Source organism: Eutrema salsugineum, unplaced genomic scaffold, assembly GCF_000478725.1.
Source record: "Eutrema salsugineum unplaced genomic scaffold, Eutsalg1_0 scaffold_12, whole genome shotgun sequence".
Taxonomy (NCBI): Eukaryota; Viridiplantae; Streptophyta; class Magnoliopsida; order Brassicales; family Brassicaceae; genus Eutrema; species Eutrema salsugineum.
The window spans coordinates 1,647,353-1,674,479 of NW_006256895.1; the positions used below are offsets into that span (position 1 = coordinate 1,647,353).

The following is a 27,127-nucleotide window of genomic DNA, read 5'->3' on the forward strand; positions in this document are numbered from 1 at the left end:
AACCAGGAACGATCAGATGAAGATTTAGGTGAGGAGTCTGAGGAAAATTCAGAACATTCTACCGATGATGAGGCAGACAGTTCTGATGTGAACGAGGATGGAGAAGATGTCGACGATGCAGCTTACTCTGACGGAGAAGATTACAGTGTCTACGGTAAAGTGAAAGATGAAGATGATGATGAAGATGAAGTCTGTATTGAAAAGGTTAGAAACCGATATGGTGAAACAGGGAGCACGCCCATGTCATGGTCTGATAATATATATGTTAGGGCAAGTTTCCCTACAAAAGAGAAGCTGTTATCAGAGGTTAGACTGACTGCCATAATGTTAAAATTTGCTTTTAAAACACAGAAGTCTACCAAGATCCTGTTTGTGGCTAAATGTCGAGTGGAAGGATGTGCATGGATGGTTAGAGCGAGCGTGAAGAATGATGCATCCACTTTTTGGGTGACAAAATATGTGAAAGACCACACATGTTCAATAGCCCATCGAATGGCTCACCGTGGGAAGTCTACTCCTAAGTATATTGGCAGGCTGTTTATAAGCCATTTCGGTATCATTGATGGACTTACACCAGAACATGTCAGGGTTTCAATGAAGCATATGTTTGGCATCAAGATGGATTACACTACCTCTAACAGATCTTTGATATATGCCCAACAATTGGTCAGGGGAACAGCTGAAGATGGATATGCGAGTCTCCCAGCTTACCTACATTCAGTGAACAAAGCCAATCTGGGAACTGTATCAGCTCTTCATGTAGATTCGAATAACAAATTCAAATATCTATTTCTCGCATTTGGAGCATCGATTGCTGGTTTTCAGTACATGAGAAGAGTTATTGTGGTTGATGGATGTCATCTAACAGGGAAATACGAGGGTACTTTGTTGGTTGCCACCGCACAAGATGGAAACTTTCAGATTTTTCCTTTGGCCTTTGGAATTGTTGATGGTGAAGATGATGCTTCATGGGAATTGTTTTTTTCTAAACTGCGTGAATGTGTCTCAGATGGTTATCCTTTGGTGATAGTTTCTGACAGACATATTTCTATTAAGAAAGCTTGTGAAACTATTTTCCCATGGGCAAAACGAGGGATCTGCTACTACCACCTACAACATAACATAGTAACAAAGTTTAGGGGGAAGCAGTTGTTGTACTTGGTTAAACGTGTGGCTTATGCTTACAACCTCTATGACTACAACCGGTACATGGCGGAGCTGAGACAGATCAAGCCTGACCTTGCTGACTATTTGGAAGAAGCCGATGTCTCTCTTTGGTCCCGAGTTCATTTTGTTGGAGACAGATACAATATTAAGACTAGCAATGTTGCAGAGTCTATAAATGATGCACTTAAGAAGGCCCGTGGCTATCCCATTTCATTCCTCTTGGATTTCATCCGAGAGAAGCTCGGTCGGTGGTTTTTAAAACGCAGAGAGGATGCTTTGAGTCTCACAACACATAATACTCGGGGAGTGGAGTATTTGCTGGCGATTCGTGGACATTATGCAGATGCAATGGAGGTGGACCGAATTGACACTTGGAGATACTATGTGAAAGGAGGAACCAAGAATTGTATTGTTGATTTGGAACATGGAATGTGTGAATGTGGTGTGTTTTACATCGAGAAGATCCCATGTTCACATGCTATTGCAGCTGTATTAGCAGGTGGGATATCTGTGGATTCTCTTGTATGTCCGACTTACTAAAAAAACTACTTGTTTGCAGCATACTCTGCCAACATATATCCCCAAATTTCAGAGGTCCAAGGAGGCCCAACTTCAATATGTCTGCCACCAGACATTCGCCGTGCACCAGGCAGACGGAAGAAGTCTCGGTGGCAATCATGGCTAGAAATTGCTAGGAGGAAAAGCAAGAAGTCAAGGAAGCTGCACAAAGTATACAGCTGCTCCCAATGCAAGCAACCTGGTCATACCCTACCGAATTGTGTAAGTTGAGCTAAACTCGAATAACAATGTTGCAATTTTTATTTAATATACTTAGCCGTCGAAGATTCACTAGGAAAATAACAAGAAGGCTCCGGAATAGGAAGACAAAGCATCTATTGTTCTCAAAGAAGTCTGCTTTGGAAGTCAACTTGAGAAGTTTATTGGTGAAGTCTACTTCCGAAGTCTACTATGTGTGTGATATTTTGGTACAACGGTTATGTTTGAAACGACTTCATATATGTAACTGTTCTAACGACTTTAACGGTGCGTATAACCGTTGTACCTGTTTGTGTTCTGTATTTCTGCTTATAAATTCTTGGGTTTAGACGAATTATAGGCTCATTCCAGACCCATTTGAAGATGTCGAACCCCTTAAACTTTAACTCTCTCCCTTCCGACATTCTGTGGGATATCCTCTTAAAAATCACTTCTCGTTCCTACGGTGGGCTCTGTAGAGCAAGGGTCTCCTCCAAACATCTAAATGAGATTTCTAATGAAGAGGGTTTTTAAGAGCCGTTGATCTAATAACTTTGACGATTCCATGGGTCTGGGATCAACATGGGAGGGTTGACGCTTTCTTTCGGCGCTGTTTGGAGTGTGGAAATCCTACAGCGCAATACCTACGAGCCGTTTCTCTAATCTTCTATGAAGATAGCATCCAAGAAGGATTTAACTTAATAAAGGTGTCATCAAATGGAGGATGCCTCATGGCAACTAACTCCATGGTTATGTTCGCTTTAACCATGTATGGTAGCCATGATGTATTTAACCACATTCGTGGTATAGTTCCGGCAGAGGCAACGAAGATGCGGAAGACTATGCAGCACATAAACAGGTGTCCGACCACATATAAGAAGCCTGACGCGTTTCACGAACCGGTCTTCCATGTTTTTGATAAGGCACAATCAAGGAGTTGTGCTTGTATGAATCTGCCAAACCAGCACTGGATGGATGATGAACGCCTCGTGGACTCATATGGTGACAAACTCTGCAGTCCTTGCTTCTGGAAGTTGGAATGTGCCTTATTCTGGAAAACAATTCCTGGATTTGCAAATGAATGGCCGCGGTGAAATTAGTTGACTCCATGTTTTATGTTTTTTGGGTTTACTTATATGTTTACATGACTATGGTAGACTTCGTTTGTAGACTTCGTTTGTAGACTTATAATTCTTATTTTAATAAAACTTTTTCCTTGTACACTATCGGTGTACACTTTTTCCGTCTACACTTTCTGGTATACTCGAAAATTATAGAACTTAATCAGTTGTAAGGGTGAAATCGAAAATTAAAAATACTAACATGTTAATAGACTTAGTAGACTTCAGTACAGATACAATTACAACTTAGTAGACTTCAGTCAAAGACTTCAGTTTGAGTACAATATCCTAAACGAAAATACAACATATTTGGCAAGTTAATTATGAGATAGGTGTTCAAAAAACTTCCACACCTATTATCTACCAATTGCTAAAATGACCTCCAATCACATTGAATGTCATTTATGCAAGTAGCCCAAAAGTTGCCATAAAAATCAAAGTTAGTTTTAAGAACGGAAACACTAAGCTTGCCTATCATAAACATCCAGTCCGGTTGCATCTAGCTTATCATGGCTCTTACATCCTGTTTCGTTATAGATCTCTGCAGCCATTTTCTCCCTGATTTTTTGCATGTTTTTATCGCAGAGTTCCGGAGGAAATGGCAAATCCAATGCATGACACTCGATGTACTTCAGGCAGTACACTCCGCAATCACCACTCTGAATGTTTTGAGGTATCTCCGTACCTCGTACTCGCGAATGGGTGAACGGCGTGTAGGGGAATCTCCACTTGTCATCGTCAGGTGCACAGGTCTGAAGAAGGTAGGGTATCATAACCGCAAGAGGCTCCACAGCTTCAGCAATTTGTTCGTCAGATGCATGTTTGGTTCGCACATGGCTATCCCAAATACTTGACTATATCTGTTCGACTTGATCAGTTTTTGTTTCATTTTTTTTTTGGAAAGATATTGTTTCATTTGTTCTTTTGTGGTTTTCACCCGAGATCTCTCTTTCTGCTGAATATACTGATTTATTTTTCTACTGATAATGTATCGTTAGAAACTGTGTATATCAACAGCTCCATCCTCTCTTGCTGTTTTGCATAATATCATGTCTCTCCAGAAAAAGTAACACTAAACACATCAAACCTCACCATTGAAAAGCCCCTGAATACGTAGCCTTGAATGTCTTGTTTAATATCCTTTTGATGAGAATCACTGAAACCTTTAATAAATCTTAAGAGCCAGTTGACTGGAAGTTAGTTCTAAATGTGGATTTTCGCATGACGGATTAACGAATTAGTTATGTTTGTATTTTGGTGAGAATTTTCTAGACTTGATCTGATTGATGCATTGCCTCTAATTAAGGTCTAGAAGTATGGTTGCTGATATTTTTGAGTTCCCTATGATTTCTGTTGATGATATTTTTTTTAGTTTGGATCTTGTTTTCTTTAAGGACAAACAAAGTTTAAGTCTAGGGGAGTTGATAACACCGTAGTTGTACCCATTTTCAAAATTGATTTCAAATGATTTTTCAAAGGTTTTAATCAATTTTAGGAACTTTTATTATGATTTTTCTATGTTTTTAGTTTCAAGGCTTTTTTCAGGAAACTTAGGGAAAATATGGCAAAATAGAAGAAATCCACATTTTCAGTTCAAAGTCAGACCGTCAGAAGTTCAGCCTCAAATCAAAACTTTCTCACCGTCTGATCCATCTCAAATTTGGAGACACTCAATAGGAGACAACCAGCTTTCCATAGCACTTTACATCAGGACAATCCAACGGTAAAATCAAAAGTTATGTGAAGAGCATGTTGACCAAATTCACCAGGTCCGGAAGACTCTCACCCGCGGAAAACAAGCATTTCATCTGCTCCGGAAGACTTTCACCCCTGGTGGACCTATGCTGAGCCACAAGGCCCAACATCAAAGCCCCTTCTGTCATTCCTCTTCAGAGAAGCCCTAATTATGACCTGGAAGACCTTAGGACCTATAAGTACATTTCTTAGCAGCCATAATCGGCTGTGTGCTCCTGTAATGAATTTTTGAGCCACCAAACTTTCTTTTCTTAGGGTTAGGCGATGGAGATGGGAATTCTTCCCCTGAAATATTGTTCTTTCTCCTGTTTATCTAATTAGCTTTTCTATTTCATCTTATTCATTTTTTCATGTCTTTTATCATTTCCGGCATCATGTAGATTTGTCCCAGAGAGTCGAGTTTCTAAAGAGTCATCGATAGGAGTCTATGTTCAATTAGGATTTCTGAGTTTCCAAGCCATATTTTAGATCTCATCTCTTAAGTTGTTTATACTGCATGAGAATAAATTCATGACCTATTCTCTGAGCTTATGATCGATCAAAGCCACGAGAGTGGTGTATCAGATCATCCGTACCTACATTCAGAAGAACATAGTCGCTACAGGAGTCGAAAGCTACCTGTGGAGAATATCTGAGCAAACGAATTCAGTTGTGATTGCATGATCTTATTCCTTGCATGAGAGCGAGACTTAAGAATTAAGTGATTAGTTGGTTAAGATGACGAGAGTTGGTTAGCCATACATATGCCTATTCTAGTTCCATGTAGATCCTAGAAATAGATAAGGATAAATCGTTCGAAAATTAATTGGAAATGGTTAGACATCGATTAGGATAAACCGGAGAAGTCCAAGTCGTCCCCTATGAGTTCAGAATTCTTAAATTGAGTCAAACACCCTTTAGATATTCTCTAGTAACTTATTTTCATTGCATTTAGTTTTCCGTAAATATTAGGTTCGGATTAGTTTTAGTTCCTGTAACCAAAAACCCCCAAAACCCCCATGAGTTTATGATTTCGCTTACTATTCCAGTTTGGTGTTTCCTTGCAGATTAGACATCATCCCTATGGATCGACACCCTAAGTCGTACAACGTATATCTGTGCACTTTCAGACTTTAGAGTTTTATAAATTTAAAACTCCAAACCAACGGGCTTGCAAAAGACCTCTAACCCTGAGGCCCATTAATTACAAAAAGATCATTTATTCTTTTTTTTGGTGTAAGCTCTTAGTGACGATTCAGAAGGGTTTATTTGGACATACAGTGTCGAAATCTCTCATAACAATGGAACGTATCGGTTTCTTTTGAGGTATTGGTTTCTTGTGAATTGTCTTTTGTATGTTCGATTCTTTAGATCCTTGCCTTTCAACTTTATACGTCATTGCTTTTTTTTTGAGGTATCAGTTTCTTGTGAATTGTCTTTTGTATGCTCGATTCTTTAGATCCTTGCCTTTTAACTTGGTTTCTATGTCGCCTCTTATCTCTTGACTCTTATTTATGATTTTCTGACCTATATTTAGTTTTTTCTGTTTCGCATCTTACTGGCTTTTATAAGTTGTTTATTCCTTGCATAATGACCTGTCTATATCAATTAGCAAGAAGAATAAAACCAGAAAGATCAAGTTATTTTATAAGTAACACCTGAGATATATTATTATTACTTTAAAATTATTTTAGACGATTTAGTGATTATAATTGAGTTATCAAAGGACTTCTTGTCATGCATACGTAAAACTGAGCTCTTTACATTTTGAAAGTCCAGGCACCTTCACTATGCAACCTATCGTTTCTCCAATTAATTAACATTGATGTTGCATTTGACAAGGCCCTTGTCAGGAGGTTGCCACTTTGAATCAAGGAGATGAAAAGTATTCCTGCTATGATCCTCTTGAGCCGCTGGTGCATTCAGTTTACACTGATTGAAGAACCTCCCTTGCCACTGAGTGATTTTTTATATACTTATTGACAATATGTGCATTAATTAAAAAAGGCGGGATAAAATAAAATTCCCTCTCAATAATTAGAGCTCTTTTATTTGGCGTCCCTTAATTGGCCCTATAGTATCACTTGATGAGTAGTTAGAAATCTAGATTAGCATGGTCCCTGCGCAATGATGACACACACAAATCGAGAAAAATAGAACTCTAGGTTTTCCTAAGTTTGTATGTTGTAAGGATTCAATTCCATCTAATTTCGTTGTTTCTTCATTTTTTAATTATTTAATTGGGTAACAAAAAAATATTTTAGCTCAGCATTATGGAAGAAATGGATGGCAAATAATATAACAAAAATCAGCAAATCTTGAGACCGTGGAGAAGTCACAACCTATTTGCGGAGACTTCATTTTACTTAAAGTCTGATTTTGATTTTTGCTTTAGTTTTTTAACTCCTTTGTTAAATTATTAGCATAATTTAGAGATTTTGAGACGATTTTCTTTGGTATGTTTAAGCTCTGTTTTGAAGTTGATTCTCCAGTGTTTAGATTGATCAAAGGAGCAGCAAGCCACAAAGGTCTATTCGGATTTCTAATCTAACAATAAGTATAACACACCTTTGAGCAGAGTTTAACGTTTGTGATGTATAGTAAGAATGTTTCTTTCAAACCCGACGGTGATTCCTTTACTATTTAACCAAAGGTAAAACAGATTACCTTTTAATATATCTCAGGGTAGCTTCTTTCACAAGCAATAATTTTTTTAAAAAACTTTAAGTCTACAAGAGAGAGCTTGTGAATGATGATTTAATGACTACATCATAAAAAGAGAGGTTTTGTTAAAGATGATTCCAAAACGTTGTTTCCACTAGTCGTGCTGCCCTCATCTTTCTTTCTTTTTTTGGGCCTGTTCATTTTGTAGTCGCTGACGCAGCGTCTGCGGCCGAAAATTAAAACATCACCAGAAACAAATTAAACAGTGGATAACAGAAAAGGATGACGCTGCGGCCAACTTTACCGGTGTTGCCAATATCACAGGGTGTCACTGGAAAAACCAGCGTCCATTTTTTATTGTTGCGTCGGTTGCTGCGATCACTTTCGCAACTTCGGAGATGTTATTCTCCACAAACAAGATGCTTCAATTACTTTGATTTTTTTTGTCGCCGGATGCTAACGCAGAACGACGTAACGAACAGGCCCTTTCTATATATCTTCTCTTCTGAAGACCAAGAGCATTAGTTGAAAAACCAGAGATCTTTGTGATTGTCTGTTAAAAACCATGATTTAGTAAAAACCATGATTATATAAAATTTACGTTAATAATGAACATTGAGAGGTTTATAAAATTCTACTTTTACAAGCTTTAGATGTATAAAAATAACAAATGGTTTTTCATCTGAATACTTAAACCGATGTGGACATCAATCTATGTTTTTCTTAGGTTTTACACTCGAATTGCTCTGTATGGAAGGGGTTGAAATGCACGCCGGCCCAAACAGCTTTTTGTCACTGATGAGCATCACCTCAAAAAATATAGAGTCATAAGAAAAGTATGAAGAGTAAGATGAAGAAAAATCAGAAGGAGCGAATCATTTAACAAAAATCTGCAAATCTTGAAACCATGGAGAAGTCATGACCCTTCTGTGGACATCTTTGGTATCTGTGTTCAATCTCTTTTTCTTTTCCTCAAATCTCAGATAATTTTCTGTGTCAGTAAGTTCTCTAAATTTTTCTTTTATTTAGTCAATTTTTTGATGCACCCATCAAAATATTGGTATGTTAGAGAAGTTTTTCTGAAAGCCAGGTATGTTAATTTGGTCGATGGACTTTCGTTTGATGACATAGTTTTATGAATTTTTTATATTATTAATTGAAGATAAGACATATTATATAAAAATATTTTGTTGATATACGATATTGTAATGTAGTAAACATATGTAATAATTACGTTGTTTGCTGCAGTTTTGTTTTCAAAATTAGAGATACAATTTAAATATATATGGTTCCATGTCAATGCTTGGAAGAATATAAAAATCAACAAGATAGATAAACACTGTCAGCAAATGGAAAGAGAGTAGTAGCTGATAACACCAGATTTTGACCATTTTTATGGATCACTTTAATATCTTTTACATGTGTTTTTACTCCATTTCCAAATGTTTTCAAAGAATTTCTATGTTTTCGGATTTTAAAAGACTTTTCAGGTAATTTGGGATAAAGAGGCACAAATTAGAACAAAAAGACTCTTTTGGATAAATGCAGACCGTCAGAACTCTCATGGAGAGACGAAGACCTTCTCACCATCTGATCACCCTAAAAATTGGACAACTTATAGAAGAATCAACCAGCTTTCAAATGCACTTGGTTTGGAGACATTCCAATGGTTGGATCTCAAGATATTCCATTAGCCCCGGAGCCACTCGAAGACGGCCAGCAAGTCACGCGACCGCGGCCAATAGCCCATTTCCCGCAGTCACAAGCCTCCCGACCGCGGCCAACCACCTATTTCCCGCGGTCACGTCACTCCCGACCGCGGCCGTCAAACTCCGAACTAAAACCCATATTTCTGAAGCCCAAAGTCATTCTCAGCCTCAATTCCGGAACCCTAGAGACCACGAAGTATTGAAGACTATAAATACTTGTCATCTAGGTCGTTTTTAGACACCACCCTTCATACTTTACAGAAACCCTTTTTCCTTTAGCCGTTTTTATGCGATTTTTGTAGAAGATTGTTCAAGTCTGAGTTCTTCAATAGAGAAGCTTTCTTCATCTCTTTTCTTTACTGTTTTTGATTACTTTTATTAAAACCAATGATGATGTCGACCTTAGCCATGTCTGAGTAGATCCCGAGTTGGGCTTAGGGTTCCTGAAAGGGGCTCTCATAATCGATTAAGACATCTAGATTTATAGATCTGGGATTTCAACTTTGTTCTCTGTTTATTCTTGTTCTTATTGCATGTATGCTTGATTGATCACCTAGTATCTGATCTAGATAGTTAGTGTTGCGAAAGTTTTCATTAAGTATCAGCCCTAGAATGAAACAGGCGATTTTTCTGTAGGAGTGGAAACCTACCTGCGGTGAGATCGTGAGTATTGACGAGTCTTGTGCAGCTCTTGCGTTCTCTCCCTTCCAGGACCAGAGTGGAAACCTACTGGTCAGGGTTGCGAGAAACAGTTGGTTATGATCACGACAGTGACGTAGTCATACTGCCGTACTCTAGCTCTATAACCCTATATATCGATATCCGTCAATCCCAATCTATCTACCCTAGTGTCAAAACCGATTATGATCCCTTAGAGTTCCCAAAAGCTCAGCGTTTTATATAGCCATAGTTTACAAATCAATCGATTTTTATTTGCTTATTTAGATCTGCATTTCAATTGTTCTAGTTCGATATTTTACTTGCTTTACTTGCCTTCCATTTGATTTTTCTACTTGCTTTCTAGGATAGATTTATTTTCTTTCTTTTGTTTTAGTTTAATCCGTGAAGAACAACCAACCTCTAAAACCAATCTAGTCTAGACATAAAGTTAGAAACCGTTGAAGAATATCAGGCACACCAATCTCTGTGGATTTGATCCCAAAATACTACAACTGATTAGCTGTGCACTTGCGACTTTCATTTGTTTTTGTTAAGGGTAAAACTTGTTCCCTCACGCAGTTGACACGCAATCAAGTTTTTGGTGCTGTTGCCGGAGATTTGTTTCGCTGCCTTTTGCTCTTTTTCTTGTTTTAACTTATGTTCTAGACACCTGATCTCTAGTTCTTTCTTAAAGTTTTGCTGAATTATCTTTCTCTTTTTTTTTTTCTCTGAATTGCATGAATACCAGGCGCAGACCTGTAGAAAACATTCCAATTCTAGACGAGATAGACAGACAAGAAAGAGAACTTCGAAGACTTAGACGAACGCAAGGAATGGCAAACGACGACCAGCCTGGAGATCCAATTAACCGAGCTTTAAATATGGACCAAGACGGGTCCGAACATGGAGAAAATGAAGAGAATGATCACAGAGGAGGTGATCATGCTCGACAAGATGGAGAGGAGGATGAGGTTCCTCCAAGAAACCACCAGAACCGTGAGAGAGAAGAGCGTGAAGACCTTGATGCACCCATCAATGCAGCCGATGGTGACCACCAAGGAATGCAGCCGAATGGGCGCGTTAACCGCCCTGTGCAGCCAGCAAATCAACACCGAAGACAAGCCAGGAACCATCGCATAGCTGATTTTGATGCACCTACTCAAAATTTTCAAAACCGATCTGCAATTCAAGTGCCATTTCCGAACCTGAATGAGTTTGAAGTCAAGCCTCAAATCATCTCATTGGTGAAACAAAACCAATTCCATGGAGTTCCTTCCGAACACCCAATGGACCATATCGAGCTCTTTGAAGAAATCTGCAGCATGTTGAGAACAAACCAAGTTCCGGCAGACTATTTAAAGTGTAAGTTGTTCCCTTTTTCATTAGCAGACAAAGCTCACCGTTGGTTGAAATCTTTGCCTGCAGGATCGATTACTAATTGGGAAGAGTGTAAAACTACTTTCCTGAATCACTTCTATACTAAGTCAAGGTCGAACTTGTTGAGAACAAAGATCTCAAGCTTTCAACAAGGACCGACTGAATCTTTCTATGAAGCCTGGGAACGTTTTAAGGAGTATGAACGTGATTGCCCTCACCATGGATTTCCTGGATCAAGCTTGCTGAGCACATTTTACCGAGGTTTGCAACCCAAATACAAACTTTCACTTGATACAGCTAGCAATCGGGATTTTGGACAAAAGACGATAGCACAAGGGAGAGCCCTCATCAAAAATTTGGCTCAAGCCAATAGCAATGATTGTCCTGAATACGATCGATCGAGGAAGCAAACCGGAACAGACAACAAGGAGATAACCAAGTTGAAGAACATGATGAGCCAGCTTCTGAAGAGCAACAATCGCCCAATCCATGCTTGTGAGACCAACAATGGAGCAGAAGATGAAGGACCTAGTGATATTGATCACATTAATCAAGCCTTTCAATAAGAAGATGTGAACTATGTAGGAGCGCTAGTGCCATATCAAAATCGCTTCAACAATGGTTTCAAAAACAACTTCCAGAATGCAAATTACAACAATCTCTCTTACCACAATCCAAACATGGAGAATCCTCAAGATCAGTACTACCCACCACAGCAGAAATCCTTCCAAAACAAGTTCCAAGGTGGGAACTTCGGAGGAACAGGACCATATCAACCGCGACAGCCATATAACTACCAGGGTACGGGTTTTAACAATCAATTTGTACAACAGCACGGAGTCACGATGAACCAGCTAGCTTCACAAATCGGTAGACTTGAACAGTCCATCCAACAGCTCGTTATGACGAACGAAAAAGCATCTAAAGACGTGAACGTGAAAGTTGACTGCATGTACAATGATCTGAACGGGAAGTTTGAAGCTTTATCTTCGCACGTCAAAAAGCTAGACGTGCAAGTCGCCCAAACAGCCGACTCTATGAAGAGGCAAAGTGGAGTTCTTCCAGGAAGAGTTGAGGATAACCCTAAGAGGTTTTGCAACGCCATAACCACATTGCCCGAAGAAGAGGCCAGAACCGATGGAAAGAAAGAAGAAACCCCAATCTTTGTACCACTGTACAAGGATGTCGATGCCAAGCAGCCACCATTTAAGGTACATGAACGATCACCGTTTCAAAGGCTTACAAAAGCCGACGATCCGGGACGTTTTGTTTTCCAATGTTTCATTTCAGGAATCAAGTTTACAGACTGCCTGTGCGATTCCAAAGCCAATGTCAACATCATGTCAAAGACATTTGCCGAAAAATTGGGCATAAAAACCTTAAGGACATTGACGGTTAAGGTTATTTTTGGAGATTCATCTCAGAAAGATACTGAAGGGGCGATTTATGATCTACAAGTTCTAGTGGGAGACAAGATTGTTCTAGCAGATTTCCAAGTCCTGGAGATGGATAAAGACAAGGAGAGGCCACTCATTTTCGGGAGACCATTCCTAGCTACCGTAGGAGCAGTAATCGATCATGCAAACCGGCATGCTGTTTTCCTCAATGTGGATCGCAGAAGGTACTACCCGACTATCTTAGACGATTTTCCAAGCAAGGCAAACAGGCCCAAAGAGAAAGAAAAAGAGAAGCCGAAAGCTTTTGCGAAGATCAAGATCATTATTCCACCAGATGCAACAGAAACTAGTGAGGACTAAATCTAGGAGCTAATCGAAAACACAAAAAGGGTTTTAAATAATGTTAAAGTCCGAAAGAAGAGTAAAGGAAAGAAGACGGCTCCTCAAGGAGAAGAAGTAAAACCTCCAGCGACCGGGAGTGATAAGGGCACATCAAGTGGAGTGCCATTCAAATCAGCCTGATTTTTCATGCTTACGTCGAGCTAACGACTTAAAACAAAAGCGCTTAATGGGAGTCAACCCATTTAGGTAGTTTTTCTTTTAGTTTCCTTTTCCTTTTTACAATTTATGCTTTCTTTTTTCTTTTAAGTTTCAGGTATTTTATAAGACAAAAACACAAAAAAATCAGAAAATTAGAAAAACCAAGAAGAAAAGGGTAGGTTTTTAGCTGCTCGGCCCGGCAAAGACCAGAAAATTGGACAAAGGCCGCAAGAGAAAGAGCCGCGGTCGCGACCAACTGACCCGCGGCCACGGGAGCAGCGACCGCGGCACCGTGAATGTGACCGCGGTCGAGCCCTCAATCGCCGCGGTCGCGCGTCTCCTGACCGTGGCCGTTGGTCGTTGAGGTGACGATGTGGATTTCCACCGCTTTTAGGAAGTTCCCGAAATTCCCGGTGATTTCCGGAGCATTCCCGGTAAAGCATGTTAAGATTTTCCATAAGTTTTAAACCTCCTTTGCGTGCAAGACAAGAAAGGTAAGTTCCCGTAAACTTAAAAATTCCCAGAAATGCACTTTTTGTATCAACACTCCTTCTTCTCTTCTCCTCCAAAAGACTTGGAGATTTAGGAGATAGAACACCTTTTTCAATTCTTGAGCTTTTTAAGAGATTCTTGGCCCAAACCTCACTCTTTTTCAAAGCTGATTTCAATTCTGTCATCAAATCTCTCTTTCCAGCAAGGTATGAACCTCAAACTCGCCATTTTTACTTGATTTTCGAACTTAGGGTTTTCTTAAAAAGCCCAAATCTTAGTTTATGATGGTGGAAATAGCTTAAGAACAATAGATTATCCTTTTAGGTTATCTAAAAATCGATTTTAACACCTAGCTTAAGAGGAATTGAGATTTTTGAAATTTGGATTCTACATGCTTTATAAAAATCGAATTTGGAACAGCAAAATGGATGAATCTGATTAAGTCTTGTGTGATTAGTGATTAGTATTAGGTAACCTATAGGTTTGACATGGAAATTGCTCATTAAAACCGATTTTTAGAAGATTTCTATGTTGAGAACATCAAAAATCCGAATCTAGTCATGAACTACTCGATTTCTTTGATTTAATGTCAATTCTGCTTGCTCATGGTTTTAATTAATCTCTTTATACTAGTATTAGTATAACTGATCTTAATGTGTTAAAATCAGCATCCATATTCACTTTTTTTTTTCCAAGAATCATTTCGTTTTGCAGAAAAATGGAACAAACCAGATCCCGAAGAATCCGTCGCACTGGTGACAGCTCTGAGGACATTCCCGATGATGCTACTCTAGGAGAGTACATGCTGAACCAAGCCAGACCGAGAAGAAGAAACTATGTGATGAGATTGCTCCAGCACTCTAGAGAAACACGAGCAGCTCTTGAGCCACCACAGATTCGATACATTGGCAAGGATATAAACCCAAGAGTGGACTATGCAAGACGTTTCAAGAAGCTGAACATCAAATTCACGCCTTGCATTGATTATCATACACTTGAGATGCTTGGAATCAGAGAAGATGTAATCTGGTACATCGATGCACTTAAGCTGAGACCCTACATGGAGCTGAATCTTCCAACCTATCCTGAGCTAGTCCGCGAGTTCTTAGCAACTATTACACTCCACCACACAAAGAGGAGGAACCCCAGAGCATCAGATGGCATCTTGTCATTCTCTATCTGCGGATAGCCTTACTCGCTCACCATTTCTGAACTTTGTGAGGCTCTTAAGCTTCAATACACCGATGGCATTTACCTTGAAGATGAATCCGATTTTAACTTGTGGAGAGAGATGGGTCATGGAGTCTATGATAGCGGGAGATCCAAGTCAACCCTTCTTACTCATCCTGCAGTGAGAGTTGTGCACAAACTCTTAGCACACACGATTTTCTCTAGAGCCAACATGGGATGTGTTTTGAAGACCGAGCTGATTACACTTCAGATGTCATTTATGGACGACCCACAACTTGCTTGCTTTGCCTGGATCATAGCACAGAACATGGTAAAGGTGAAGCATGATTTACATGGTTGCCAGGACGCTACTCCAGCTTACGGGAGTGCTATTACAGCGATACTACAGGCTGTAGGATTCGATTTTTCATCTGATGATCCACTACCCGATGTCTCGTATGACCTACTTTATCTCTCTCGCGATCACACTATCTCTCGTGCCGCTTTCGATCCAGACAGGTTTGCCTTCACCATCAGTCCCGAGATTGTGTAACGGAGGACGTCCGCGATGGACTCCGGAACCCGATGATTTTCTGCCATCTGAACCTCGTCTACCATACACCATTGGCCAATACATAGTGGCCAAGGAAAAACGCGATGCAGCTGCGGCCCGTGCTCACTTTCAGCCATTTGTTTCGACCGGCCACACCTCATCATTGACATCATCGCACATACATTCTGATCTGGAGCGCAGAGTTGAGAGACAGGGATGACGCTTTGAGCGCGTTGTCACCTTCCTACAGGAGCAGCACCAGTTCGCAGCAGACACATCGGAGGATGAGTGATTGATCAGCACTTCACAACCATCACGGTTCTATCATCATTTTCTTTTCTTTTATCTTATTTTATTTCGCTTTTATTCACCATTTTCTCACCAACTTTTTCACACTGGGGACAGTGTGATTTAAGTCTGGGGGAGGATGTCTATCTGTACTAATCATTTTCTTGCTTTTGCTTTTAAATTTCAAGCACTTTTTAAATTTTAATATGTAACCTATTCGACATTAAGTATTTTTCAGGAATGTTTGATACAAAACTATGATGATTTAGACCTGCACACTTCTACACTATGCATGATAGCTCATTTGTGGTTAGCACTAGACTAGGCGGTAGCTAGAGTACTTGCACTACGAACTCCCACCAGAGGACTTCTATTCGTGGAGATTCTTTCTGACAGGATATACTAGCTCATTTTATTTGACCTTAATATTGATATCTAATTTTCTCATCGTTGATTTTAGGCAGGCATCAACATACACATCTAGGACGTCTTTTACCCTCACTTTTACCACTCTTCGTCATCCTAGATGACCAGTTTATCTTTATCTGGTACCATACCCTAAACCCAAACCCTTGTTTTCAATCCACATGCATTCTCTCTTTAGTTTATATCAGCAGATATGTGCAAAAACGTCGGAGAGAAGAGGAGCGACACAGTTTTCAGTCACTCACGAAAGAGACTAAATGGAATTGGGAAGGAAGAGTATCAGAAACCTCATAAAGCTTTACAAGACAGATATTAACTGGTAATTTCGTGCTCTCTAAGACTCTATATCTAAAGGTGTTCCCTTTCTTCAAAAAAAAAAAAAAACGAATGAAAAGAGAGAGGGAAACTAAAAGCCTAATGAGTCTTAGATTGTCGAAATTTGTGGAGCAAGAAGCATCTACTAAGCTTTTATAGAGCTATGTTTTTGAAAGATTTACAAAAATCTAAGTCTGGGGGAGTTAGGAGAGAACCTGAGGAAGAAGACCAGTAATCTATAGCAAGAAGAAAGTGACTGAAAACTGTGGATACCAACAGCTTCACTCTCTCTTGCGGTTTTGCATAATATCTTGCATTCTCCAGATCTTCAGGTAACCCGTAAACACTTTAAGCCTTACCCCTAGAATAACCCTTTTGACACCTAGCCTAGATTGCCTTGCCTAGACTTTCTTTGATGAGAACCACCGAGATTTTTAATGAATGTTAAGAGCTAGTTGACTGGAAGTTAGATCTTCGTGCATAGATTTCCGCATGACGGATCAACGGACTAGTTATGCTTGTATTGCTAGTGAGAATTTTCTAGGCTATTCCCGATTGATGCATACTGATTGATATTGGTCTAGAAGTTTGGTCTCTGAGATTTTTTTTAGTCCTGCGTTTTCAAACCTCTCGCCGAGATTTAGCCTTTGTTTTATTTGAGGACAAACAAAAGACTAAGTCTGGGGGAGTTGATAACACCGGATTTTGACCATTTTTATGGATTACTTTAATATCTTTTACATGTGTTTTTACTCTTTTCAAAGGATTTCTATGTTTTCGGATTTTAAAAGACTTTTCAGGTAATTTGGCATAAAGAGGCACAAATTGGAACAAAATGACTTTTTTGGATAAATGCAGACCGTCAGAACTCTCATGGAGAGACGAAGACCTTCTCACCGTCTGATCACCCTCAAAATTGGACAACTTATAGAGAATCAACCAGCTTTCATATGCACTTGGTTTGGAGACATTCCAATGGTTGGATCTCAAGATATTCCATTAGCCCCGGAGCCACTCGAAGACGGCCAGCAAGTCACGCGACCGCGGCCAATAGCCCATTTCCCGCAGTCACAAGCCTCCCGACCGTGGCCAACCACCTATTTCCCGCGGTCACGTCACTCCCGACCGCGGCCGTCAAACTCCGAACTAAAACCCATATTTCTGAAGCCCAAAGTCATTCTCAGCCTCAATTCCGGAACCCTAGAGACCATGAAGTATTGAAGACTATAAATACTTGTCATCTAGGTCGTTTTTAGACACCACCCTTCATACTTTACAGAAACCCTTTTTCCTTTAGCCATTTTTATGCGATTTTTGTAGAAGATTGTTCAAGTCCGAGTTCTTCAATAGAGAAGCTTTCTTCATCTCTTTTCTTTACTGTTTTTGATTACTTTTATTAAAACCAATGATGATGTCGACCTCAGCCATGTCTGAGTAGATCCCGAGTTGGACTTAGGGTTCCCGAAAGGGGCTCTCATAATCGATTAAGACATCTAGATTTATAGATCTGGGATTTCAACTTTGTTCTCTGTTTATTCTTGTTCTTATTGCATGTATGCTTGATTGATCACCTAGTATCTGATCTAGATAGTTAGTGTTGCGAAAGTTTTCATTAAGTATCAGCCCTAGAATGAAACAGACGATTTTTCTGTAGGAGTGGAAACCTACCTGCGGTGAGATCGTGAGTATTGACGAGTCTTGTGCAGCTCTTGCATTCTCTCCCTTCCAGGACCAGAGTGGAAACCTACAGGTCAGGGTTGCGAGAAACAGTTGGTTATGATCACGACAGTGACGTAGTCATACCGCTGTACTCTAGCTCTATAACCCTATATATCGATATCCGTCAATCCCAATCTATCTACCCTAGTGTCAAAACCGATTATGATCCCTTAGTGTTCCCAAAAGCTCAGCGTTTTTAGCCATAGTTTACAAACCAATCGATTTTTATTTGCTTATTTAGATATGCATTTCAATTGCTCTAGTTCGATATTTTACTTGCTTTACTTGCCTTCCATTCGATTTTTCTACTTGCTTTATAGGATATATTTATTTGCTTTCTTTTGTTTTAGTTTAATCCGTGAAAAAAAACCAACCTCTAAAACCAATCTAGTCTAGACATAAAGTTAGAAACCGTAGAAGAATATCAGGCACACAAATCTCTGTGGATTCGATCCCTAAATACTACAACTGATTAGCTGTGCACTTGCGGCTTTCATTTGTTTTTGTTAAGGGTAAAACTTGTTCCCTCACGCAGTTGACACGCAATCAGTAGCGAGGAAGAAAGATATATAATTATTTTGAGGGCGAGAGAATGAACTATTTATTTATAAATATTCTAATAATTAATTCTTTCAATTCAGTCAGCACCTAGAAAATTAGAGGAAATTGTTGGGGATATTTGATAATTGGATTATATTAATTTTTTCCCTTATAGGTGTGAATTGTAGAATGAAAAAAAGAGTTGTTGTGTCTAATATTAGAAGAAATACTGTATCGTCTTTGTTGTTTAAAGATTTTGGGATAGTTCTTGAAAATATTAAAAGTTTTGCAAAGCTATTAAGTTTTAGTGATTTGTTGAAGATTGAGCTTTTTAAAAACCAAAAGAAGAATGAAATAAAAATTATGAAAAATAAAGAATAATTGGAAGAAGTCAAAGAAAAAAACCAGCACACAAAAGAATAAATGAAAGAAGGAAAAGACATGGAAGAGTAAAATGAGAAAAAGAAAAATAAAAAAAAATAAAGAAGGTAGAAATAAAAAAGATCACAAGAATAATAAACTATTTAAGTCTTCTTAAATTATTTATACTCGCACATATCTTGTGTTTGGTTTAAAGATCATATATAGTATAGCAAAAACTATTTAACCCTTCAAGAACATTTAAATTAGAGAGAGAGAGAGAAAGAGAGAGAGTTAGAGCAACTCCAACAATAGGTTGTTAAGGGGTTTTTAAGATAGTTTTAGTATAAAAACAATGTTTTAATGGATTTAATTTTAAGAACCGGTTCTTATATTAGAGTTCTAAGAACCCCTTAAGAACCCCATATATGTCGTTTTGTTATTGGTTGGTGTTTTTATATTTTTATTTATTTTTTTAATTGAGAGACTCTGTTTCTTTTAGAGGGTCTTATGAGTTGTTTTTCTCATCTCTCTTCTCTATCGACCTTGTTTCATTTGGTTTGTCTTTCGATTTCAGAATCTCCTTGGCAAAATCGAAGATCTTGGTGAAATCGAAGATCGTGGCGACTCGTCTTCGACTAAATATCTGGAGGTGACTCGTCTCCAATCGTCCGAGGCGACAGCGACTCCTCTCCCTCGTCGTTGTAGCTTCAACAGCTGCGGATTGGTCATCAATCGAGCATAGGAAGAGCAGATTTTTAAATAGGGACCACGCATCCCCTTCTTTTTGGCTCTGTTGATTCATTGATTTCATTTAACTTTTTAGTTTATCCAATAATAAAGAATAATTCCCCTTCTTTTGGCTTTGTTGTTGTTTGTGATTGATGGTTAGAATGATTGAATTAGACATTGAATCAATGCTCTATAGTGTTAGGTTTGCATTAGTGAGTGATCAATGCAAAGCAGATTATGATTTATGTCATGTTGTGATCAATGCAAAGTAATTTTAGGTTAGGTGGTGAAATCAGTTTTACAATGAATGCTAACAACACAAACAGAAGTTTTCTGTTCTAACGTAAACCGATTGCTCATCTAACTTAATCCTTAGCTTATATATTGAAGCCTAATTCATTTGTTTAAGAAAACTCAAACCTCATTTCCCTTCTCTTTCCTTCTCTTTCCTTCTCTTTTGCTTAAGACAACACACACCAAAGCTTAAGAAAACAAAAACCCAAACCTCTTTTCCCTTCTCTTCCCTTCTCCTTTGCTTAAGAAAACACACACCGATGCTTAAGAAAACACACACCCAAACCTCTTTTCCCTTCTCTTTCCTTCTCCTTTGTTTTTGAAAACACACACTGAATCTTCCAATGGATTCTACGAACCCATTTTCTGACTCTTCAGGCTACATGGACCTACTAACTAGCCAATAAATAAGCGATAGCCTTGAACCCAATCCTTATGAGAGTGTGGAAAATACCATTGAACATGGTGAATAACAAGTTCCTGTGTTTGGTACCCAATGGTTTGATACTTCACGTCCAGCTGAAGACAATGCCAAAGACCGTAGATCAAGGAGGAAATGGAGTCCCATTGAAGATATTGGGCTCATCAGCGCATGGCTTAACACAAGCAAGGATATCCAATAAAAGAGAATGAGCAAAGAGCTGAGGTATTTTGGAAAAAGATTGCAGGCTTCTATGCCGCAAGTCCTAAGTTAGCCGGTTTGAAAAAAAGATAGCCAAGTCACTGTAAGCAGAGGTGGGGGAAGATAAATGAAACCGTTTGCAAGTTTGTAGGATCGTTTGAGGCTACATCAGCTCAGAAACCCTAAGCCAAAATGAAAATGATGTAATGAAGCTGGCTTTGGATATATACTTCAATGATCACAAGTCGAAGTTCACCTTGAAGCATGCTTGGAGAGAGCATGTGGGAGATAAGGCAAAAGGATTTTGCCTTGAAAGAGAAGCTTAGCAATCAAAATCTGTTGGAGAATCTCCTTACAAAACCCGTGCCTCTTAGTGACATAGAAATGGCACTAAAGAACAAGCTGATAACTGACATGTTGTCAAATGCTTGATTGTTTTTTTCATTTGTATGAGTGACCTTATGTTTTAGATGTTTGTGGTCTGTTTTGGTCTTGTCGGTTTCTCTTGATTGTTTTTTTCCATTTGTATGAGTCAGTTCATGTTGTATAATTCTATGAGTCAGTTGATGTTGTTTAACTGATTGTGGTTCTTCTTAGCAACTATGGTTCTCAACCGAGTTAAGTTTCGCAAATCAAGATAGATAATTTGCCTCAGCAAGTTGCGAAGTGGTCCATCTTTCTCTTATTGTTTAGGCATTGTTAAAATGTGTAGAAGCGGGTTGCATCATACTCGTTTCAGTTTATAGTTTATTCGAGCCTCTTAGCAAGTATGGTTCTTCTTCTGATTTTATCTGGTTTTGATGCAGGGCACAATGGAATGCAGGATGCAGGGCATAATGGAATGCTGGATGCAAGGCACCAAGGATGGAGGGCTCAAAAGTTTTTTTGACTTATGAGGTTTTGGAGTCTATGAAAAAAATATTTCGGGTTTCAATACTGGTTAATTTTTTTAATGTTTTTATATTTGTCAGTTTTTGATCGATGGTTTTTCTGTTTGCAAGGATTTGGTCGATGTTTTTTGAGTTTCGACCGAAGTTCTTCTTCTTTGGTCGACGTTTTTGTTTTTTGGTCGAGGTTATATGTGTATTGGCCGAGGTTTTTGAAGCATTTTGACCAATGTTTTGTTTTTGGCCGAGAAAATTTTTTAAGGCCAACGTTTTTAAAATTTTGACCGAGGCTCTCAGTTTTTGGCTGAACTTTTCTAAGATTTGGCCGACGTTTTTTTTTGCCCATATTTTTGGCCGATGAAATTTTTTTAGACCGATGTTTTTTAAATTTTGATCGCGGCTCTCAATTTTTGGCCGGCATTTTTTTGGGCCCATATTTTTGGCCAACGTTTTTTTTTTCTTTCTTATTTTTTGCATTTGTTTTTTCTCCTTTTGTTTTTTTTGGCTTTTGTTTTATATGGGCTGCCACCACACATATTATTTTGGACTTTTATGTCGACACCACACATAATTTTGGTTTCTTATTTTTTGTAATAGATTCAAAAATTTGTAATATAGACCACATAATTTTAATGGTGTATACTCATTCATTCTCTATATATAGAAGACAATTGTGCTCACAAAAAAACTCAACATTTCTCTCCTTCTAATAAATTCACTCTTTATATTCTCAAAAACGATCTTGCATTTTTCTTTCTTACAACCATACATCATACAAAATGGCATCTTCTTCCCATAATAATTTTGAAGAAATTATGGATGAAAAAATTGACCAAACTTTCGACCAGGCATTCAAAAATCTTTTCGTTGATCATGGAGATCGTCAAGGAGCAACCAAGAGCCTACATTGATAGAGATCGGGAACAAGAACACATCTGCTTATGGTACGACTATTTCCGGGAAGATGCAACCTACCCTCATTATATATTTCTATGTTGTTTTAGAATGAACAAACCCTTGTTCATGCGTATTATTGATCAACTCTCTAATGAAGTTCCATTTTTTCAACAAAGAAGAGATGCTACCGGAAGACCCGGTCTCTCTGCACTACAAAAGTATACAGCAGCAATTCGTATAATGGCATATGGTTGTGCGGCTTATGCGGTTGATGAATACCTCTGGCTTGGTGAAAGCACTGCGATTTCTTGCTTGGAACATGTTTGTTGAAGGAATCATATATTTTTTTGGAGAAGACTACCTAAGAAGACCCACACCAGAAGATCTTCAACGACTACTTGATACTGGAGAAATACACAGATTTTCTGGGATGATAGGAAGCATCGATTGTATGCATTGGGAATGGAAAAATTGCCCCACCACTTGGAAAGGGCAATACACACGTGGATCTGGAAAACCAACAATCGTTTTAGAGGCTGTACCTTTACAAGATCTTTAGATATGTCACACATTTTTGGACCTCTAGGTACCTTAAATGATCAATTTTCTTGATCGCTCACCAGTTTTTGATTATATATTACAAGGTAAAGCTCCAAAAGTGAATTGTTTTTGTCAACGGACGAGAGTATCATTTGGCTTATTATCTCAGTGATGGAATTTACCTAAATGGGCTATATTTATCCAATCTATTCCACTTCCACAAAGTCAGAAATCATCCTTATTTGCTAAATATCAAGAAGCTGTTTGTAAAGATATCGAGCGTTCTTTTGGAGTTTTGCAAGCTCACTTTGCCATTGTCAAAAGTCCTGCTCTTATTTGGGATAAGGTAAAAATAGGAAAGATTATGCGAGCATGTATAATACTTCACAATATGATTGTAGAAGACGAACAAGATGGGTACACTCAGTTTGATATATCTGAACACAAGTTGAAGCAAACAAAACTTCATAAGTGCCTTCAAAACTCGGAAATCTAATGGGCATTCAAAATCGAGTTCATGATCGAAAAATGCATCAACAATTGAAAAAGAATTTAGTTGAGCATATATAGAACAAATTCGGCACAAGTCAAGATTACAACTAACTGTTTTTCCGGTTTATGATTTGCACATCTGTATTTTATATGTTTTTATGTAATGTATGTATAAAATTTAAATCAATTAAATAATTTATATATATAAAATATATATACTTCAAATATTAAAATTATATAAAAAAAAATTAAGAACCTCACTTAAGAGCCTACCATTGGAGGCTAAAAAAATGAAGAAATCTTAAAGAGGTTTTTAAAACAAAATTAACAAAAAAAACTATTAAAAAAATTGGTAAAAACTTCTAAGGGGTTCTTACCATTGGAGATGGTCTTAGAGTCTTCAGGTACATGTAACTGAATAATATTCTATTGCTGTTAGTTTGTTTCTTATGTGTTGCTGATTTTTAATTAAATCTGGTTGACAAAGAAATTAAGAACTCGTCAGGAAGAGAGACAAAAGCTACCAAAATGATAGTTTACCTATGCTCTTATACATTGGTTTCATGTTCATGTTTGCAGAAAGATAAGAATCGACAAAAAAGAAAAACAATAGCTACTAAATGAATTGTTTACCTACACACTAATACCAAATAAGAAAATAGCAATGACCCTTGAAACATATTAATGTATGAATAAAAAAAATTCAGAGATATTAAATTTGACAATGCTAAACTGATACCAAACCTGTCTGAAATGCTCGAGGAAAAGCACGTAAGCTACAAGAAAACATTGGTTAACATGATAAAGATGTTTTAGGCAAAGAAATGTATGATTTATATGAAGAAGTAAAAGGAAGAGATACCGAAGATGCTTGAAAGTAAAGTAAGACCATGTCCATTGGTGAACTTCCCATAAAGTTCATCCCAAATATTAAATTAATAAAATTTTGAAGAAGAGAGAGGAGAGAGGGTGTAAAATAAAAGAAGAAATGAATTTTTTTTCAAGAAAGAGAAAGGGTGGAAACAAAAAAAGAAGGTTCAACCACTAAAAATTTGCCACATCTGCAAATGAGGTTCACCAACTGAGGTTCTTCAATCTCTTTGGGATGAACTCATTCTTCATAAATAGCTCATTAAACATTTTCTTTAATTCTAAAATGAGCTATGAACCCCATCAATGAACTCCCAATGGACGTGCTCTAAGAGAACATAAGATATAAGGAGAAGTTAAATGAGACAAGGCTAGACCAATATATTGTTGAAATTATATTTCATGAAAGAAAAAAGAAAGATAATATGTTGGAGATTTTCAATAAAGAAATAAGGGAGATCTAAATTAGGATTTTAAAGAAGATAGAGAGATAGAGAGAAAAAGAGAGAGAGAATTAAATCCTTTACGGATATGTAACTGATCAATATTCTATACCATAATTCGTCTCTCCGTGTATCTGATTTTTTTTAATTTTGCTGACAAGGGAGTTAAAGCCTTCATAAGTAGAATATAAGAACCAACCATAAGGATAGACAAAAAATACTAGAGCGATTGTTTACCAAACTCTGATAGCATAGTTTCATGCTCGTACGTGCAGCAAAGATTATGATCAACAAGGAGTATAGATTACTTTACAAATATTACCTGGTCTTTCATTCTCTCTGATATCTTGCATATGACACTATAGATTACTTTAGGTTTAGAACTTATAATGGTGGAAAACTTGGGTGCATTTTTGCAGTAATAAATCCACTTATATAAATTAGGTTTCAGTAGGAGTTTAGATAGTTTACTAGTTTTTTTTTTGGTTGATTCTACTACAAAGAGCTGATCCTGCATATGAGAGGGGGGCTTCAAATTTTGTATGAGATGTATCTGCAGCCTTGGGCGACATTGACATGATCATATGTCCTTGCAATGAGTGTCGCAATATAGATCGTCACCCTGTTAGTGTAGTAGTTGATCATCTCGTTACTAAGAGAATAAATGAGGCTTACAAGATGCACCCTGATTGGTGTCATCATGGAGAATTGAACTCAGTGGTTGAAAGTGATAGCAAAGCAAGTCAGTGGAATGAAGAAATTTATGGGTTATATCAAGCTGCTGAATATCTCGATGAAGAATTTGCTGCTAAGGCTGACTTGCGGGAGATTGCAGAGGGAGAAGACAAGAAATAAGACGAGTTCTTGGCAGAGATTGCTGATGCCGAGACACCTTTATATCCAAATTGCGTTAATCATAGCAAGCTGCCAGCTATTGTATCCCTGTTCCGACTCAAGACAAAGAATGGATGGTCTGACAAGAGCTTCAATGATCTACTAGAGACGCTGCCGGAGATGTCTCCAGCAAATCTGAGGAAGAGGAAGCTGACAACGTGGATGAGGAGGAGTTAACAAGATGGAAGAAAATGTCAATATTCTTCAAGTTACCATATTGGGATGTATTGTCTACTATCATCTGATTCTTACATTTATGTCATAGTTCATCGAATAACATTTATATGACTTTTTTTTTTATGTCTTTGGTGTTTGTCTGTTAGGAACTCTCGGTAAGGCATAACATAGATGTTATGCACGTGGAGTGAAATGTGGCTGAAAGCATTTTATCTACCTTGTTGCATTGTGGTAAATCAAAGGATGGTCTTCAAGCTCAAAAAGACCTGGAGGACCTTTGGTATTAGGAAGGAATTGCATCTGAAACCTCAAGAAAAAAAGAACATACCTTCCAGCAGCACTGTGGACTTTGTAGGCGACTTTTTGACTTGAAAGGCCCAGATGGGTATTGCTCAAACATATCAAGAGGAGTCTCATTAGATGACTGCAAGGTCACAGGTCTGAAATCACACGATTACCACGTCTTAATGCAACAGCTTCTTCCGGTTGCACTCAGAGGAATGTAACCTAAAGGTCCGAGAATAGCAATCACACGCTTGTGCTCATTCTTCAATCACTTGTGTCAACGAGTCATTGATAGAGAGAGGATTTTGTTAATGGAAGCGGAGGTTTTGGAGACTATCTACATGTTTGAAAGATTTTTCCCTCCAAGTTTTTTTGATATAATGGTGCACTTGACGGTTCATTTAGGAAGGAAAGCCAGGTTAGGTGGACCAGTCCATGTTCGATGGATGTACCCATTTGAGAGGTAATTAGTTTAATATTTTGGAATACTGTTTGTTTTGATATTGATGGTTATGTTGCTAATCTAAATGGGATTCACACTTTTCATATATATGAAGGTTCTGAAAGATTTTGTTAGAAACCCTGCAAGACCAGAAGGGTGTATTGCAGAGTCATATCTGGCTGAAGAATGCATTCATTTCTGCAATGAGTTTTTGAAAAAGACTATGAAAGTACAGAAGAAACAAGATCGAAACACTGAATACCAGAACAACTCCATCTTAGAAGACCATCCATTATCTACAGGCACTCCGGTTAGTCTAACTGAAACCAAGATGAAAATAGCCCATCTCGCTGTAATCCAGAATATGGTTGCAGTGAAACCATATGTTAAGTAAGTTCAACAGTTTTTGATTTGTTAATTATCATTTACATGTATGAATAATGATCTGACTGTTTTGCTTCTTGATCTATTACTAGTGAGCACCTGCAGTTTCTACAAGACACAAATGGGAGATGCAGACGAGATGCATCAACGTTATGGAGCATGCATACACAGAATTTTGCA

At 38.1% G+C, this 27,127-nt stretch overlaps 1 non-coding gene across 1 annotated transcript; it reads right to left on the minus strand.

Moving 5' to 3' along the window:
• Nucleotides 1-11,309: 11,309 nt before the first annotated feature.
• On the minus strand, nucleotides 11,310-11,414 carry LOC112089562. Its single transcript, XR_002901198.1, has one exon. It is a non-coding gene; the product is annotated as a small nucleolar RNA R71 (small nucleolar RNA).
• Nucleotides 11,415-27,127: the final 15,713 nt, after the last annotated feature.